Source organism: Thermobia domestica, chromosome 8 (assembly GCF_964235325.1).
Source record: "Thermobia domestica chromosome 8, izTheDome1.hap1.1, whole genome shotgun sequence".
Taxonomy (NCBI): domain Eukaryota; kingdom Metazoa; phylum Arthropoda; class Insecta; order Zygentoma; family Lepismatidae; genus Thermobia; species Thermobia domestica.
In genome coordinates this window covers 96327402-96348140 of record NC_137461.1, presented here as the reverse complement: position 1 = coordinate 96348140, position 20739 = coordinate 96327402, and the positions used below count along the sequence as shown (strand labels likewise).

Here is a 20739-nt window from a genome sequence, read left to right as displayed (position 1 = left end):
TTTGCTTAAAAAGTATGAAACTGAGGTGCACAATGTAATTTTGGACGCAGTAACAATTAGCATAAAAAGCCGCTTCAAACTGCACAGTACGTTATGGGCAATATATTATGCTTAGACCAAAAAAATATCTTGTTAAAGAAATTCCAGAAATAGCATGGAAAATACTGATATTATTGTGAAAAGTTTATGCTGAAAGTTAGTTACCAATCCCTAAGAGACGAGTTAGTGAACTTTTTAGTGAACTGGAAGTCTTTGTTTAAAAATCTTGTTGATGAATACCCAAAGTCAGACGAACTGTCTGAGGGAGAAAACTGTGAGTTCTAACGATGGAGATAGGTGTAGTGATTCAGAGTAGAGATGCAAAAAAAGCCGGCTTTTTTGAATCGATGGTTTTTTTCCACATAAAAAGCCGGCTTTTTGGGGAAAAAAACGAGAATTTTGGAAATTTTGGCTTTTTTCATTTTCATGATTTTTCTATCTAAATAGCTTTCTTATAGTATATTCTATAGTTAGATAAGAATTCCATGACCTAAATGCGATTTTTCGCTCTGAAATTCACCATCAAGATGGATGGAGCACATGTTTTACGAATTAAAGCTAACATGAAGAATGTAGCATTTGAGGGCAATTTTAAAGGCTATTTAATTTTATTTTAACTTTTGAGTTATCGACATCTTTTTTCTTCTCTAGATCATTTTAGTTTGTCATCCGTGTTTCATTTCTAAGAGCTTTTAGTACTCTAGCTTCTAGCGCAAAAGTTAAACTTGCCCGTTTTTCTATTTATCCGTCCAAGCGTACGTTTTTTAATATATCCGTCATACCGTACTTCCACATTTCTGTTATACTGTAGCTGTGAAGTGACTTAGCAATAATTTTCCGGACACAACCTCGAATACCAATTTATACAAATAATCAGTAGCGGATTTAGAAAAAGTACTTAGGAGGCTTTATTTCTATTTGTTTCGTTTCCTAAAAAGTCCGAATTTTATTTGGGAGGTGCTTGAAGTTTATGAGTACAGGAATAACTAATATTTCGTTTCGTTTATATGTTTAGCAATAATCTTCCGGATACAACCTTAAAAATCATTTTATACTGAGAATCAGTAGCGGATTTAGAAGTTCTTTAGGAGGGGTTTTTCTGATTGTTTCGTTTCCTAAAAAGTCCTAATTTTATTTGGGATGTGCTTGAAGTTTATGAGTACAGGAATAACTAATATTTCGTTTCGTTTATATATTTAGCAATAATCTTCCGGATACAACCTTAAAAACCACTTTATACTGAGAATCAGTGGTGGATTTACAAAAGTATTTTGGGAAGGTTTTTTCTTACTAATGTTTAGTTTTTCTAAACATTCGTAATTTTTATTTGACGGGAGCTTAAAGTTTATGAGTAAAGGCATAACTAATAGATATTTCGTTTGTTGCAGACATTCCGTAACTTTGGGGAAGGGGCTTAAGTCCGAAAGACCGCCCCCCTAATCTCGCAAAACCGTCACTGCTGGTAATTAGAGTAGTAGAAAATGGATCGATCTGGGCCAGACCTGGAACAGCGTTTAACAACTCACAAGCCACTTGGAAAATGACCACCGTGCACCGTGAGCCCACGGTCTTTTACGACCTCCATTTTAGGGGTGAATTTATTCCCTTTTATGACCACTTTTAAGGGGGTGTATTCGTTCTGTTTTACGAGCACATTTTAGGGGGTGTACTCGTTCCCTTTTACGAGCATATTTGAACATAGCAGAATATGAACATACAACAGAACAGATTCGTTCCCATTTATGAACACTCTTTCAGGGGTGAACTCGTTCTCTTTTATGAGCACATTTTAAGGGGTGAACTCGTTCCCTTTTCCAACCCCTATTTTAACATAGCAGAAATTACACTGAGATTATGAACACACAGAAGAGAAGATAACACATAGCAGAACAGATAACAGATAAGAATATGAAACATAGAAGGGGTGTATTTTTTCCAACCCTTATGTTAATTACGAACAGATAGAAGAGCACATAAAACTACAACCTCCATTTTAAGGGGTGTATTCATTCTCCAACCCTTACGAACACACAGAAGATCAGATAATACATAAGACTACGTAACATTTCAAGGGTGAACTCGTTTTCCAACCCTTATTTTAACATAGCAGATAGCACAGCTAATAAAAGAGCATGGCATATTTTTCAACCCTTATTTTAACATAGCAGAAATTATATAAGACTACGAGGGTGTATTCCACCCCTATTTGAACATTATGAACATAGCAGAGAATAGAGGTGTAATCGTTTTGGATTCCACCCTATTTGAACTTCGTTACCTTTTACGAGCATATTTTAGGGGTGTACTCGTTTTAATGTAACATAGCAGTTGACCTATTTTTCAACCCCTATTTTAACATAACAGAAATGACATAAGAATACGTAACATAGCAGGGTGAACTCGTTCCCTTTTATGAGCACTGTTTAAGGGTGAACTCGTTTTCCAACCCTTATTTTAACGTAGCAGAGAATAGGGGTGTATTCGTTTTTCAACCCCTATTTGAACTTAGCAGAGAATACATAAAACTACTCCAACCCCTATTTTAACATCTTACATAGCAAAGACTACTAAGACAATAATGAGGGTGTACTCGTTTGTATTCGTTCCACCCCTATTTTAACATAGCACTGATTTCGTTTCCCAACCCTTAATTGAACATAGCGTATCAGACAGAGACTACGAAACAGTGAACTCGTTTCCAACCCCTATTTGAACATAACGAACATAGCAGAGAATAGGGGTGGTGAACACACAGCAGAGCGGAGAATACACAAGATTCATTCCCTTTTCCAACCCCTATTTTAATTACGAAACATAGCAAGGGTGTGTTCGTTTTCAACCCCTTAGCATAAGACTATGTAACATAGCAGAACTAGTAGAAGAGTATGGCTCATTTTTCAACCCTTATTTGAACATAACAGATAATACAATCGAACTCTATAGCAAAGATTCTTTTAAGGAGTGAACTTGTTTTAACCTATATTTGAACATAGCAGAGATGATTATTTAAAGAATGCGAAACTTCCGTGTTTTGTTATCAGTTACATAATAACTTCCGCCATATGTAGATAATTCTCATTACGTCATTCATCCGGATTTTAAAAAACATTGACCTAGTTTTCTCTTTAACAGACAATAACTTGTCATTCAACGATAGGAATCCCTGAACGTAATGTAATCAATCACAAAGGTATAAAAAAGAGGGGAATTCCCGAGGATGACTCATACTATTGCGCAATATGACGTAATGCTGTCAGACAGGTATAAAAGACTGACCGACATGTTTTTTTGTAATCACTTCATGTTTACCGTGTGAAGCGTAAAGTTCAGATATTTTTTGTGTGTGTGTGCGTTTATATTATTAGTGTGGTTTATTAATAGTGTGGTTTTGTTTTCTTTTGTAAGTAAGACATTTTATAATAATAATATTAATATTATATTATAAAAATTCAGTTCAAAATTATTATAGTAACTTTGAAGAGTTAGTTTTTAAAAAAATGGCAACAAAAAAGGTTAAATCAAATATTATCAATTCTGATACTCTATTTAATAATAATTTAAAAAATTTTATTTTAAAATGTGATACTGATTTAAGTGAGGATAGTGGATGTTTTTTAAAGAATAAAAGAAAAGACTGTTTAGATATATTAAAACAGGAACAAGATAATTCAGCATTTAAAGTAAATTTTTCGTTGGCTACAACTTTTGTAAAACCAGTAGATTTAGAAACATGTCGATTCTTTGTAAATAGTGGTAACGAAATTATTTTACCGAGTACAGATGTGAATTCTATAATAGAAAAACTATTTAATAAAATTTTAGTTGAACAAGAAAATAGAGCAATTAAGAAATCAGGGTGGTCTTTATGTTCTGAACCAAACCATCACTTAGAAATTAAAATCAGTAAATATGATCCTCTTTCCGCTTCTTCTTTTATAAAATTACCTCAATGGATTTTATCCAAAAAGAATTGTGTTTTAAATATTCAAAATAACGATAATAGATGTTTTATGTACTGCATTCTAGTTGCGTTGCATCCTGCAAAAGATAATCCATATCGTGTGAATAATTACATACAATATAGTAATAATTTATTACCATTATTTGAAAAACCAATATAAAATTTCCCGTCGAAGTAGAACACATAAGCAAATTTGAACATATGTATAATTCTGTATTTCCTGAGGAACAAATTTCCATTAATATATATGGCATTAACTATGATCATGAAACTATTTTCCCGTTACGTGTAAGCGAAAACACATGTGTAGATAAACGTATAGATTTACTGTATTGTGAAGAAAATTGCAACAGTCATTATTGTTTAATAAAAAATCTCAATGCGTTATTGAAGAGTCATAAAGAGAAAACTTATGTAAAATTACCTCAATGGATTTTATCCACAAAATGTGTTTTAAATATTCAAAATAACGATAATAGAAGTTTTATGTATAGTATTCTAGCTGCGTTGCATCCCACAAAAGATAATCCACATCGTGTGAATAATTACATACAATATAGTAATACTTTATTACCATTATTTGAAAAAACCAATATAAAATTTCCCGTCGAAGTAGAACACATAAGCAAATTTGAACATATGTATAATTCCGTATTTCCTAAGGAACAAATTTCCGTTAATATATATGGCATTGATTATGATCATGAAACTATTTTCCCGTTACGTATAAGCGAAAACACATGTGTAGATAAACGTATAGATTTACTGTATTGTGAAGAAAATTGCAACAGTCATTATTGTTTAATAAAAAATCTCAATGCGTTATTGAAGAGTCATATAAAATTGCCTCAATGGATTTTATCCACAAAATGTGTTTTAAATATTCAAAATAATGATAATAGAAGTTTTATGTATAGTATTCTAGCTGCGTTGCATAGCGCAAAAGAACATCCACATCGTGTGAATAATTACATACAATATATTAATACTTTATTACCGTTATTTGAAAAATTTCCAGTCGAAATAGCACACATAAGCAAATTTGAACATATGTATAATTCTGTATTTACTAAGGAACAAATTTCTATTAATATATATGGCATTAATTATGATAATGAAACTATTTTTCCGTTACGTATAAGCGAAAATACAGGTGTATTTAAACATATTGATTTATTATATTTAAACTCTCATTATTGTTTAATTACAAATTTAAATGGTTTAGTCAGACATCAGTTAGGTAGTCATCAAAACATTTATTTAACAATATCTTTTTATAACAAATCAAAATTAGATGAACATGACAAATTATGTAAAGAACACACTCCAACCAAAATTAACATGCCGAAACAAGGAGAAGTTTTAAAATTTCGAAAATTGAAATTGTTATTACAGAATGATGTGATAATAATTGCAGATATGGAAATTTTATTAAAACCTATAAATAAACAAAGTGGATCTCATACAATACAAATTCACCAACATATACCATGCAGTTTTGGTTATATTGTATGTTGGAGTAACAATTATATGAAATCAGATTTAGTTATTTATCGGGGAGAAAATGTTTCGATGAAGTTTATGTCTGCTATGGAGAATGAATTAAGAAAAATCATAAACATATTAGATCAAGAAAAACCATTAATACCATTAAATAGTTCTCAGTTACAGGAGTTTAACCTATCCACTGAATGCTCAGTTTGTGATAGTAAATATACGAGTAACAATAGAAAAGTTAAACATCATAACCATTTAACTGGTCAATTTATTGCCACGGTATGCAACTAGTGTAATTTACAAATTAAATGTCAAAGTAATTTTATCCCTGTCTTCTTCCATAATTTGTCTGGGTATGATGCACATTTATTTGTGAAAGAATTAGGTTGCACCCCTGGAAATATTTTTGTAATTGCTGAAAGCACTGAGAAATACATAACATTCTCTAAGCACTTTAATTTTAATGGTAGACCTATCGAGTTACGTTTTGTAGACTTATTTAAATTCCTACCGTATAGTCTCGAAAATTTGGTGTCAAAATTAAAACCTGAGCAATTTGTCTATACAAAGCAATATTTTTCTGATGAAAAGTTTCCTTTAATTCTCCGTAAGGGAATTTATTTTTATGAATACATAACAAATTTAGATACATTTAAAGAAACTGAATTTCCTGGAAGAGAGGCGTTTAGTAGAAAATTGAATGGAACACAAATTTCCGAGACTGATTATCAATATGCAAAACTGATTTGGCGTGTGTTTAAATGTGAAAATTTAGGGAACTACCACGATCTATATTTAAAATGTGATGTACTTCTCACAGCAGATGTGTTGGAGAATTTTAGAAAGACATGTTTAAATGCTTTTTGTATTGATCCGATTAATTGTTTTACTGCACCTGGGTTGGCATGGCAAGCCATGTTATATAGAACAAAAATTGAACTTGAACTTTTATCAGATATCAATATGTATATGTTTGTAGAAAAATCGAGTCGCGGAGGTATTACTCAAGCTGTGTTAAGATATGCCAAAGCTAATAATCCTTACGTACATGATTTTGATGCGGAAAAAGAAAAATCTTATTTACTGTATATTGACATGAACAATCTGTACGGACTATCAATGATTGATTATTTACCATATGGTGGTTTTCGGTGGGAGGATAAAATTGACAATTGGCAAGACAAACATAAAATTATCAATTGGCCCACGGATAGTGAATGGGGATTTTTTCTAGAAGTGGACTTAGAGTATCCAAATTATTTACACGAATACCATTCTGATTTTCCGTGTGCTCCAACTAATGAAGTTCCACCGAATGGTAAATATTCAAAATTACTATTGACACTTAAATCGAAATCGAATTATATCTTGCATTATAGAGTATTACAATTTTATCTAAAACAAGGTTTAATATTGGTAAAAGTACATAAAATATTATGGTTTCGTCAATCTAAATGACTTGCATCTTATATTCAAGAAAATACTCAACGCCGTGCACATGCTACAATTGAATTTGAAAAAGATTTCTATAAGTTATTAAATAATTCTGTATACGGAAAGACAATGGAGAATGTACGAAAACGAATTGATATAAAAGTAATTAACAATGAAAAAAGTGTAAAAAATTAGTAGCGCAAAATCAGTTTGAAAATTGGGTAAAATTGGCTGATAATTTGGCATTGTTTGATATGGTAAAAAAATCGGTAACCCTTAATAAACCAATTTACGTAGGAGCGACAGTTTTAGAATTATCAAAATTAGCTATATATAACTTCCATTATAATATAATGAAACCGCGATATGGAGATAAAATTAGAATTGCATATATGGATACTGACTCTTTCATTTACCAAATTAAAACTAACTATATATATAACGATATAAAAGATATGAATGAGTATTTTGACACCTCAAATTATCCTGAAAATAATTCTTTATATAGCACACAAAATAAACACGTTTTGGGTAAAATGAAAGACGAATTAGGTGGAGTTCCTATGATTGAATATGTTGGGTTACGAGCAAAAAAATATGCAATAAAAACTGGTGAAAATAAAGAATTGAAAAAATGTAAAGGGATTAAGAAAAATATAGTTAAAGAGCAAATTACGTTTGACGATTATAAATCATGTATATTTAAAAACGAAACGATCTATAAAACACAATTTGAAATTAAAAGTAAATACCATAATTTAACAACAAATCAGGTAAGAAAATTAGCATTAGATCCGTATGATGACAAAAGAAAAATTTTAAATTGTAATATACACACTGTTCCTTGGGGGTATTATAATAAAGATGTAAAATGTACGATTTGTATATTGTAAATACGATATAATTTATTTTTTGGATATATTAGTATTAAAAAAATGTCACAATCAGTTCGAGAACAAATAGTTGCAGAATTACAGAAAAGTGCAAGACGAAACTATCCTCGAATACCCGTTATAACGAAAGGGATTCATGATTTATGGCAAGCTGATTTAGTTGAAATGAATAGTGGAAAATTGAAAGGTCTAGCAAAAATTAATCGAAATTTCAAATATTTATTAACTGTGATAGATACATTCTCGAAATATGCTTGGGCTATTCCTGTGAAAAATAAAACTGGGAAAGAAATTACACAAGCATTTATAACAGTACTGAGAAAAGCAAACAAAAGCCCTAAATTTTTACAAACTGACAGGGGTCGAGAATTTTATAACTCAGAGTTTCAGAAGGCGATGAACCAAAATAACATTAAACATTATTCCACGTACAGTGATGTGAAAGCAAGTATTATTGAAAGATTTAATAGATCATTACGTAATTTAATGTGGAAAAAATTTACACTGCAGGGAAATTATAAATGGATTGGCATTCTGCCGGAATACTATTCATTCCACTATTAAAATGAAACCTATCGACACTATCAAAAAAGAAAATGAAAAACATCTATTGACAAACATCTATTGCAAAAAGTTTTCTATGATAAAAAGAAAAAGTAAATTTAAGATAGGTGAATATGTAAGAATTAGTAAACTTAAGCGTCCTGGTTTTGATAGAGGTTTTACACGCAATTGGAGTACAGAAATTTTTCGAATTGCTAAAGTTTTCTTCACTAATCCTCCGACATATCACTTAGTAGACTCAAATAATAAACCTATTGAAGGAAGATTTTACGGACATGAATTACAATTAACGAAATTTCCAAACACATATTTAATTGAAAAAGTGTTGCGAAAGAAAAATAATAAGGCCTATGTGAAATGGTTAGGTCTGCCAAAAAGTGAAAATTCTTGGATCGATTTAAAACATACTATATTGTAAAAAAAGAGAAGTCAAGAATTTATAGGTGAAGCATATCGTCACAAATATTTTAAATTCTAGCAATAGAGATGGAATGGAAAATTCCTTTTACATGTATGGTAGCAGGTCCTACAGGTTGTAGAAAATCATATTTTGTTAAAACATTTCTTGACCATTATAGCAAGTTATTTAAAAATATTGTATGGTGTTATGGTGAATGGCAACCGTTGTATGATACTCTTTCAAACTGTACGTTTAAAGAAGGTTTACCTCAAAATAATGAATTTCAAGCACATGAGGGTCCACATCTTGTCATTATAGATGATTTAATGCGTGAGTGTGACCATCGGATTGTAGATATATTTACTAAGGGTAGCCATCATAGAAATATAAGTGTAATATTTATCACACAGAATATTTTCCATCAACAAAAAGGAATGCGGGATATTTCGTTAAATTGTCATTATATTGTTTGTTTTAAAAATCCTAGAGACCAAGCTCAAATTAATTATCTCGCACGACAATTGTATCCAGGTAATACAAAATTTATTCAAGAAGCATATCAAGATGCAACTCGAATTGCACATGGTTATTTACTCTTTGATTTAAAACAAAATACTCCTGATGAGCAGCGAGTTCGAACAAATATCTTTCCAACAGATTCTTTTAATTATGTTTATGTACCTGTAAAAAAATAATAATTGTAATATGGTTTATATTCTAACAACTATTTGTGCTTTAATAGCCGTAAAAAATGATTAGTAAGGAAAATGCACATATGTTAAAACTTTTAGCAAAGTCAAAACCGAAAGCACGTAAGGCAATTTTACAAAATGCAGATCCTGATTTAATTCGCTCTATTTGTGAATGTTCCTATAACGTATTACAGGGAAATGTTCCATTAAATAAAACAGAGATAAATAAGCTAAAAAAATATAAAAAGGAACTGAGATATTTGCTGAAAAAGGTCCGTCATTAAAACAAAAGAAAAAACGAATAATTATACAAAAAGGTGGTTTTCTTACTGCTTTGCTTGCACCTATTATTGGAGGTATACTATCTAGTTTAATTAAATAATTATGCAAAACGCACAAAAAACTTATTTTAATCGCACCAGAAAAATTACATCATTATCAAACGATATCTAATCTTGATGATGAAATGAAAGAAATTTTAAATAATAAAAGTTTAAATACAGAAGAAAAATGGACAAAATATAGAGAAGTCTTACAAAAATATTTAAATATAATTCAAAAACCGGCAGCAGTTACAACAACAGCAACTACCACTACGGAGGAAGAAGAGGATGAGGATGATGAGGAGGATGATGAAATAATATCTACTCTCCCTGAAATTTGTAAACGTAAAGCGAGACCTTTATTACGTAAATTGAAACAAAATCCAAATATTCAATGGGACGATAATGGAAATGTGAATATTAATAATAAATTAATTCCAGGTGCAAATATAGTGGATTTGATATCCGATTTTGTTAGATGTCGTAAGAAAAATATTTCAGTTGCCGGCTGGAAACCTTTTGCTACATTATTAGCAAAAGCCAATATACCTTTAGAGTACATTGGTAATCCTCAACGAATAGATTATATTAGAAAACTAACAGAAGACGAAGAAGACGAAGAGGATGGTCCTCCACCCCGTAAACGCAAATGGTGTACTTATAAGCAATAATAATAATAATATTCTATTGTAATCTATTGATATTTTTAAGTATATAGAAAGAAAGAAAGATGAATGAGCCCTACCTCAATTATTACATATATCAAGCAGGAGGTAATTATAACGTGTATAGAGGTACAGCATATCAAGAAGGTTATGGCATTGGTAGTTTTCTAGGAGGTTTATTTCGTACTGTATTTCCTTTATTAAAACAAGGTGCAAAAACTGTTGGTAAAGAATTGATACGTACAGGAATTAATGTAGCAGGAGATGTACTAGATAATAATAGACCTATTGAAGAGTCTTTGCATGATCGATGGCAAGAAGCTAAAACAAATTTAAAAAATAAAGCTCAAAATAAATTAAATCAGGTGTTGGAAGGATCTGGAAGAAGAAGAAAAAGAAAGAAAGTTCATTTTAGTGGTGCTGGTGTGAAACGGATAAAAAGATCCAAAGATATTTTTGATTGATTAATTATGGAGCAAAGTGATGGTTTTTATCTCACACTTCCTAGCAATAGTTCTATGGAATATTTTCCTCAAAATACTCTTGCTTGTTATACTACTAAATTATATCAACCTATTGTACTGGAGAAGGGAGTGTGGGAAACAGCTGTTGTTGAAGTGCATTATACAAGTTCATTTCAGAATGTTTCCAAATATACAAATAATATTTATTATCGTCTCATGAATACAAAAAACTGGAACATAACTCAAATCTTACCAGGCCACTATTATCATGTTGATGATATTCTATCTCAAATTAATCATAAAAGTGATATATTAAATTTACAATTAAAAGTCAAAGCATCAGTGAAACGAATTGAGGTTAATAGAGTAATAAAAGATCAAGAGAAGCATATAGAAGTACGCCTATCTCCTGAACTAGCCAGAATACTAGGCTTTGATCATATTCAACAAGAAGATATTGCACTTGTTCATCATGCTCGTTATCCACCTGATTTACAAAAAGCGCTACCTACACTTATGTATATTTACAGTGATATTGTAGAACCACAAATGGTGGGTGACACCGTAGCTCCGTTGTTACGTATTATAAATACAAATATTACAGAGCATGGTATTAATAATGTACATATTTTTTATAATCCTCATTATGTCACTGTGCAACGTAAACAATTTGATCAAATTATTATTGATTTAAGAGATACTACAGGTAATCCACTTCCTTTCCAATATGGCAGTGTATGTGTAAAATTACATTTTCGTAGACGTAATATGGTATTATAAATTTTACCATGTGTGAATATTAATAGTAAGAGAAAAATGCAGTGTGAGTGTATGAAATCAGAATTAGATTTATTTGCTGGTTTACTCACTCAAACCAGTATTATAGGTAATAAAATAGTTCCATATAAACCTGTGGCTTCAATAGCTGATAATGCACCAATAGAATTTGTAGTCCCCGGTCATGGGGATGACTATATTGACTTACCGCACACAATGTTATATGTTAAAGGTAAAATTACTAAATCAGATGGTTCTAATTTAACTTCTGCCGATAAGAAAATCGGCCCTGTAAATGATTTTCCCAATGCAATGTTCAGTGAAGTGCAATTATATTTAAATAATCAAATTATTTCCTACTCTTCACATACATATCCATATCGATCGTATATTGAAAAACTACTAAATTATAATACTGAAGCTAAAACAACGCATCTTCAAACATCAATGTGGTTTAAAGATACTGCAGGGCATATGGACAGTGTGGCCGATGCTAATGTAGGATTTAAACAACGTTTTCTTCTCACTGCTTTAAGTCAGTCATTTAAATTATTGGGTTATATTCATGCTGATATTTTCAATCAGGACAAATTTTTACTGAATGGTGTACAATTGCGTATTAAACTAATTCCAGTTAAACCTACATTTTGTCTAATGGGTGACGCAGATGCTGATGGAAAAGTTGTAATTACAGATGCAACATTGCTTGTGAAAAAGGTTGATGTATCACCAGCAGTTAAAATAGCACAAAATAAAGTATTACAAAATCCTAAATTTAGAATAAAATATCCTATAACAAAAGTGCAGGTGAAGACAGAAACTCTGCCACAAGGAATTATGGATAGTACACTTCCAGATCTGTTTTCAGGCATAGTGCCTAAACGTATTATTATTGGTTTTGTTACTAATGCTGCTTTCAATGGTACTTATCAAACAAATCCATTCAATTTTCAACATTTTAGTATGTCATTTTTTACATTGTATGTTGATGGAAATCCAATGCCCTTCAAACCTTTACAGCCAGATTTTGATAATAAGCTATATGTACAAGCATATTCTACGTTATTTACAGGTTCAGGTATTTATTATTCTAATCAAGGTAATAATATTTCACTCGCTGAATATCCTAATGGTTATACTCTACTGGTGTTTGATTTAACTCCTGATTCAAGCGCAAGTGCTGCATTTCATACTAGTCCACAACGGCAAGGAAGTGTACGTTTAGAGGTTCATTTTAAAGAAGCACTGCCATCTCCTGTAACAACAATTATTTATGGTGAATTCTCTTCAGAATTAGAAATTGATTTCCAGAGAAAAATATATATTAATTAAAGAAAATGTTAAATACATTTGAGCTTTATGAAGCATTACAACAAAATTTGCCTAAAGATCATTTTATTGGTGTATATGCTGCTGATGAGTTACCTTTGTTTATTCATACATTTCCAGCCGCCATAATTATAAACACTGATTCTAGTGATAAGCCTGGTGAACATTGGGTTGCTGTTTATATATCTAATATGTGTGTGGGAGAGTATTTCGATAGCTATGGTATACCTCCCTATATACAACATCATATAAGGTTTTTAAAACGAAACTGTCTGTATTATACATGGAATAATAGACGTATTCAAGGTGATTTATCTCAATTTTGTGGACATTACTGTTTCCTATATTTAGCATGTCGTGCATCTGGGTATTCGATGCAGGATTTTTTAAACAAATTCTCACTCACTACTATTGATGCTAATGATATTATGCTTTATTCATTTATGAGAGTATGATGATGTTATTTTTTTAAACTCCGCCATTGCCGGTCCCAAGCCCTGGATGAGAAAGGAGGAGGGTTGGGGGTGTTGCTACCCCCGTAAAAGAAAATAATGTTACATTAAAACGAGTACACTTCTAATTGATGCGCTCTGTTAAAATAGGGGTTGCAAAATATGCTCATAACAGAGAATGAATACACCCCTAAAATGGAGGTGGCTGTGTGTTACGTAGTCTCAGTGTAATTTCTGCTATGTTCAATTAGGGGTGGAGAAAATGAATACACCCCCTGTGCTATGTCCGCCATGTTTCGTAGTCTCTGTCATGTTGAAATAGGGGTTGGAAAATATGCTCATAAAAGAGAACGAGTCCACCCCTAAAATGGAGGTTGTTGTGTTTATTATCTGTTCTACTATGTGTTCGTAACTGCTATGTTCAGAATAGGGGTTGAAAACGAATACACCTCTGTAAGGGTTGAAAAATATGCTCATAAAAGAGAACGAGTTCACCCCCCGTAGTCTTATGTGTGGAAAATAAGCCATGTTCTTTTATTAGCTGTGCTATGTATTATCTGTTCTGCTGTATGTTCATAGTCTCAGTGTATTCTATGCTATGTTAAAATAAGGGTTGGAAAATATGCTCATGAAAGAGAATGAATTCACCCCTTCTACGTTTCATATTCTTATCTGTTATCTGATCTTCTGTTATGTTACGTAGTCTGATGTTCTGCTGTTTGTTCATAGGAGTTGGAAAATATGCTCATAAAAGGGAACGAGTACACCCCCTAAAAAGTGGTCATAAAAGGGAATAAATTCACCCCTAAAATGGAGGTCGTAAAAGACCGTGGGCTCACGGTGCACGGTGGTCATTTTCCCAGTGGCTTGTGAGTTGTTAAACGCTGTTCCAGGTCTGGCCCAGATCGATCCATTTTCTACTACTAATTAGTAATAATAACGATTTAAAAACAATAAGAAAGCAAGTCGTCCAACTCACAGTACACGCACTATTTCTACATTCACAGATGGAATGAAGAAAAGCTTTGTCAGAATGATCGAATGCTGAGTTGAATCCCGGACTTCCCGATAGAAGCGCAAAAGCTCCACTCAGTCATGTTTGCTGTGCAGTTGTATTTAGCTTAACTTAAATAATTAAATATAGTCTTTTTTGGGGGCGGGAGTTCCGTAATGATATGTTAAATTCCTCTTGTTAAAAATTCAGAAAACTTGAGGACTGGGTAAACCGTGACGGTGGTTAAATAAAACTTAACTGTAGCATTTCAAGAATATACAGAACCAAAAGTTCCAGATGTGCAGCCTTTAAGTGTATCATATAAATCTAAGTATTTCTCGTATGTTTTATTTTAATTTTATTTTGTTTCAAAAAGAGGGTATGGAATATTTTGAAGTAAAAATACTACATACTATTTTGCTAGTTATTTGTGTATTTTTTTAAAAGAAGTGTTTACTTTTAGGGTTGGCTGGTTTACACCAACTTTTTTTTAATAACTGGTTTAAACCAAAAAAATAAAAAGAATGAAAAATGCGAATCGTGTGAACTTCATGGTGACGTTTCCAGATATCAAACCACCTGCAATAGTTTTATTTCCCTTTCACCTTTTAATCAAGGTGTCTCATGTTGAATTCTCAGTCGAACCACAACCCTTCTTTCATGCGTAAACCAAGCAGCGGTTCGGATGTCAGTTTAAGCAAAAGTCTTCTCCTTGATAACCTCGGTATTTCGTAAGGATGTTAAGCCTAAACATACGAAACGAAACCAAATTGTATATTTCTGCATGCCTAAATGCCTGTTGTTTTATAAAGAAGCCAAGATTGCTTAAATATATTGATAGAAATTGGCAAAATTTATCGATTGCCTACATAGCTTCCAACATTAGCTTGGATTGGACTTTCAATGATATCTACGTACTAAATTTGTAATTTAATACCTCAGTTTTAGCGTACTGATTATGATACGTTGACCTTTATATTTTACATGCAAAGCAATAACAGGATTTTTCCGTTATTGTCTTACATTTCAAGTAATGACGGATTTTCCCGATGGCTAGGGCGGGAGATTCTCAATTTAAGAAATTTACTGACCGGACTTCTTTAAGCTTATGGGAGTTCTTCCGGCATAACCCCGCTGTTGTATAATAACACCAAGGCGCAACAAACTTATTTCTGTGAATATGTAATATAAATACATAAAGCAAAAAATCTAAATCAAAAAAGCCTGGTTTAAACATCTCCCGAAAAAGGGTTTTTGCCATTTTCAAAAACAACCATGGTTCTTGCCAACTCTGCTTACTTTTGTATATAGGAGGTTAAAAAATTCTTATTATATACATTGGTTAATCCTGTGGAATTCGTAATGTAAATATGTTGAAGAAAAATTGTTTGAAATATCTTTTCGAAATTCATAGTTCATTTTCGAGGTTATATATTATTATCAGCATCAACCATTAATTAAGTGACTTTTTGTGTTATAGAGAAGCGAAACAAAGTCTGCTTTATCAATTTAAAGCAGAATTTTGAAAAAAGCCCAAAATTTCCCAAGCAAAAAAGCGAAGCAGAAAAAACCGATTTTTTTTCTAAAAAAGCCGTTTTTTTCCCGAGCCCTTGCATCTCTAATTCAGAGCCATCAGGAACTGACAGGAAACAAAATTTCACTCATAATAAAATCCAACTATATTGTAAAAACTGTTCTAATTGCTGCTTAATTTATACATAAATGCCTTTCTTGGGCTCATTTTTGCTTACAAAGTTATACTTACTTCGTCTATTACTTTTTCTTTTTTGCGAAGGAAGCTTCTCCAGGTTGAAATTGATAAAAAGTATGTTAAGAAGTACTTTGCCCCAAGAACAGTTGGAAACATTTATGCTTATGGTAGTTGAAAGGGATACTTTAGTAAACCTTGCAACTGATAACATTAGAGATCAGTTTGCAACAAAGCAAAATTTTGCAAAAGATTTACTTTTGTAGGAAAAAAGCTGTTGTACTGTTATGTTTGGTTTCTATATTGTTTTTAAATGTGTCTTATTGCTTTCAAAGTTTAAAATTCCAAGAAAGAACCCTTGCAAGCCGAAATTTGTGTTTCTTAAACACAATGAACACACGTTGTAGCTTGAAAGGCGTTCATAAATAATAAAGTATTAATATTCTTACGCAAAAGTTGTGGTGAATTATTTATCCCCTGTACTACAGTCCTCTGAGGCCCCGGTTGTAGTACCTATCCGTCTCTGCAAGTAACACCTGTGGTAACGTAAGCTGCAGTTTGCGGATCTGATGCCATCCATGATCCGGGATGGTAGATTTGGGGTTTTCGATGTCCAATGTCGTTGCAGAAATGCTCAATCGTATTATAATCTCAAGTGTGTTGTAGCAACTGCATAGGCAGAGGTCCTTTCACAGCCAAAGACATAGGTCCCAGAAGCTGCTCCAAGGTAATTTGTTAATGAAGATGCAGTGTTGGAGGTCGTCAGGCTTTTATAGTACAAGATATTTGTCCTTGCTCTGAGTTATGATACTTTTTTGTCAAGGAGGAAAGAGACAGTATGGGTTGACTTGTAGAGTTAAAGTCTATGATAAAAAGATTTTATCCTCTGCATCTCAGAGGGTTACGCCCTCTCTTTGGCATGCGATACTTATATACAAAATAGGCGCAAGAAAAGGTAGGGGATGGGCTAAGAGATATTCTTTATTAACTGCTGAAGTGGAACATCTATTAAAAGGGTTGTGAACTCATCATCATTTAATTATATATTATCGTTTTACAGTTATTTTAATTTATGCTGATATATATAATACATAGTGCAGCAATAATTGTAAGATTAAATAATTATATAGTACAAAAGGAGAATAGATGAAATAAATGCAAAAGAAGAAAAGAAAACTTAGATATGTTTAATCATCAGTGCAACAAAATCAAAAATATAGAATAGGTGCAACATGGGGCCAATGAAATTATGAGGAGTGAAAATGATAAATGAGATGAAGTGCTAGCACGTCACAAACATAAATGTGTTAATCAAACAGATGAAGGGTTATATCTTCTGTCCCGGGGCGACTCAGGACTAATGAGCACAGGGCGAAGCCCTTGTTAATGGTGAGGATCTTCGTGCAATAATGAAAAAAGATGAGGAATGTGATCGGCAATGAATAAATGTCGTAGATTTCTCGTTCGTCCGGAGTCAGGTGTGTGCTGTTGATATATAGAGATATAAATATCTTTAATGGTGAAAGTATGTATCGGTAGGTGGAGTCTATGAGAGCATCGGAGTGAAGATTGTCTAAAAAGAGCGGATGACCTGTGTGTATGCGAGAGTTGATATATCTCATACGGAGTTCTGCAAGATGTTCTGTAATTTTCGAAAAGGAGATATATTCATAGGTGAGCCATGTGGGATATGGTAGCCTAAGGCGATAAGCTAGACGAATAACATGTCTCTCCAGTATGCAGAGCTTTTCGTAATAAGAAGCAGAAACATTACACCAGGCAGTATATCCATAAATGATTATAGGGCAGAGGAACGCCTTATAGGTGTGAAGCAAGACATCCATCCGCTTTTAAGCCCCAAATTGTTCCAGTGAGTCGGCGTAAGAGATTCAATCAATCTTTATTTAGCCTTAGCTGTTACCGTTCCAGGTGAGCTTAGAATCGAAGACCACGCCTAAGTAGGTGACAGTGAATGTAGGATGTATACGATATCCATCGATAGTGACACGGAGAAGAGTTAGGTTCCTGTAAACTCTGGAACGTCTTTTAGGTGGTAAGAATACTACTGCTTGTGAATTTTCTTCGTTGATAGGTAGATGCCACTTCTAGCACCAGTAGATGAAATTATTGAGCGTAGTTTGAAGAGCAATATTAAATTGATGTACAGTTTTGCCAAGAGCGAGGAAAGCCGTATCGTCTGCATATTGAAAAGTAAACACATTGTGCGGAGTTGAAGGTATGTCGGAAGCATAAAGTATATACATTAAGGGGCTAAGTGCTGATCCCTGAGAAACTCCAGTAAACGGAAATACAGGCCAAGAGAGCACATTACCAACAGTGACATAAGCTACACGATTTGTAAGAAAAGAGTGAATGAGCCTCAATTAGCACATGGGAAGGTTGAACGACTGAAGTTTTTGAATTAGTCCATAATGTTAAACCTTATCAAAAGCCTTTTCTAAATCCATGAATATAAGACATGATGGGAATGCTTTGTTATACTGGTTTGTGATGATAATGCTAAGGCGAAGCAATTGATCAGTTATTGAGAAACGTGGTCTGAAGCCTGCTTAATGAATAGATAGTATGTTACGTGCTTCCAGGTATGAATAAAGCCGGCACACGAGAATTTTTTCTAGTAGCTTACTGAACACTGAGGTAAGTTGGATAGTCGATAAGAGCTGTCAGAATGTATAGGCTTATTTGGTTTATGAAACATGAAAACTTTCGATACTTTCCATTCCAATGGATAGATACCAGTTTGTAGAATGAATTGTAGATTGCGACAAGGAGGACCAGCAACGATTGTGGACCCTCTTGAATATGACGGTAAAAGTGGTTATCAATTCCTGGTGTTGTATTCTTTTTCCTCTTTAGTGCGGTTTGAAGTTCAGCAGTGGTGATAGGTGCTGTAAGAGGATGCTACGGATCAATGACATGCTCTGTGGAAGGCTGCAGAGCAGGGATGCTAGATGGGTTTAACCGTTCTGAACGTGTGGAAGCGGCAGAAGGAGTAAACCTTGTCTGTAACTGAGTAGCAAAGGCGTTCGCTTTATCTTCATCCGAAACGAGAGGTCTGCCATGATCAATGAGAGAATAGGTAGTTTTGGTGTTCTTTCCAGCAAGTTGATTGAAACGCTTCCAATATCTAGAAGGATATGCGTCCTCAGATAAGTTATTACATGTTTTAATCCAATTCCTACGTTTATATGTATCCAGATAGTTCTTAACTTTGCGTTGCCACTGACGGTGGTGCTGAAGAGACTCACGCTTTCCTGTTCTATAATAGTCGCGAAGGTGTCGCGCTTTCTGTGCAAGTGCAAAGTAGGTAGGAGGCAATTTCGGTTTATAAGGATGGACTTGACCTTCCGGAATTTGATGCTGATAGCTGCGGTGTATTGCAGTAATGATAGTATTGAGACACGAAGCGAGGTCAGTGTCATTGATAGGTGGTGTTACACTATGAAGTTTATCCTCTATTTCTTGTCGGAATTCAGACCAATGAGCCTTATCATATCTCAGGACAGCGATGCGCAAATACAGGACGAAAAAATGAAATCTTTTCGAGTTTTACGTCCCACGGTTATGCCAGTTAGGCTAAAGGAAACGGTGATAATGAACGAAATGGTGGAATGAAGAAAGTGGGAGGAAACGGGAGAACCCCGAGAAAACCCACGCACACGGTGTTTGTCCACCACAAAGTTCACTTGGCGGGGGCTGGGATCGAACCCAGAACCCCAAGCACCAGAGTTGAACGCTCTACCACTGAGCCACCTTAGTATCGACAATTTAACATTCTTACCAAAGATTTCGTAAGAAGCTTTATTCCGTATAGTTATATCAAAATTTTGATCTTTTGATTTAAGGACGTAGCTATTTTTTGTTTCAACTATTTGAGCGAGAGTATCCCGAACTCGAGGAACGTACTTCATTATTTGCAGAAAGATCATTTTTGGATTGGTGTACTTAGCGTCGTAGTCAGTGAGAAGGAAGTGATAAAGAAGTTCGATATTAGTCTGTGTTGATGTGAGATTTCGAGACACTATAGTGGGATTCTGTTTGAATCTACCTCGATATCCATTGAAGCGAGTTGTGAACGAGACCGTATACGTTTCGCAGATTGTGCAAAGTCGTTATATGGTTGTCGATCTTTAGATGTATTCAGCAAAGGCTCATTTCCCCATGAGAAATGCCGTGTGCGAGTGGATGGTCCTCGGTATGCCGGTTGTGTTGCACAAGTGCTTGGATTAACGTGAACAGTTTGTGGTAAGCCAGTATGTCGACCGCCATCGTGATGATGAATCCTAGGTCCAAAGCCCAAATGAAGGTGAAGATGAGAGAAAAGATTATGAAGGAGGTTCAAAATACAAGTTTGACCTCAGAAAGTGAAAACTTCCATCAACCCTCTAAGTGTTGTACGTGTGCTGTGCTCACAAATGCGTATGCTACACTTGGTCCTGGCTAGCACATTAACATACACATGAGAGGTTAGGCTCCTTGATTCAGTATGAGTTATGATACGTAAGCTACTTGCTTTAATTTGCCTT

The 20739-nt window shown here is 33.5% G+C and overlaps 1 protein-coding gene across 1 annotated transcript in view; it reads right to left on the bottom strand.

The window, feature by feature from the left end:
* The window catches only part of LOC145692224 (methyl farnesoate epoxidase-like), a 113311-nt gene that overhangs the window by 28010 nt on the left and 64562 nt on the right, over nt 1–20739 (bottom strand). The gene's annotated exons all lie outside the window — the stretch shown is intronic.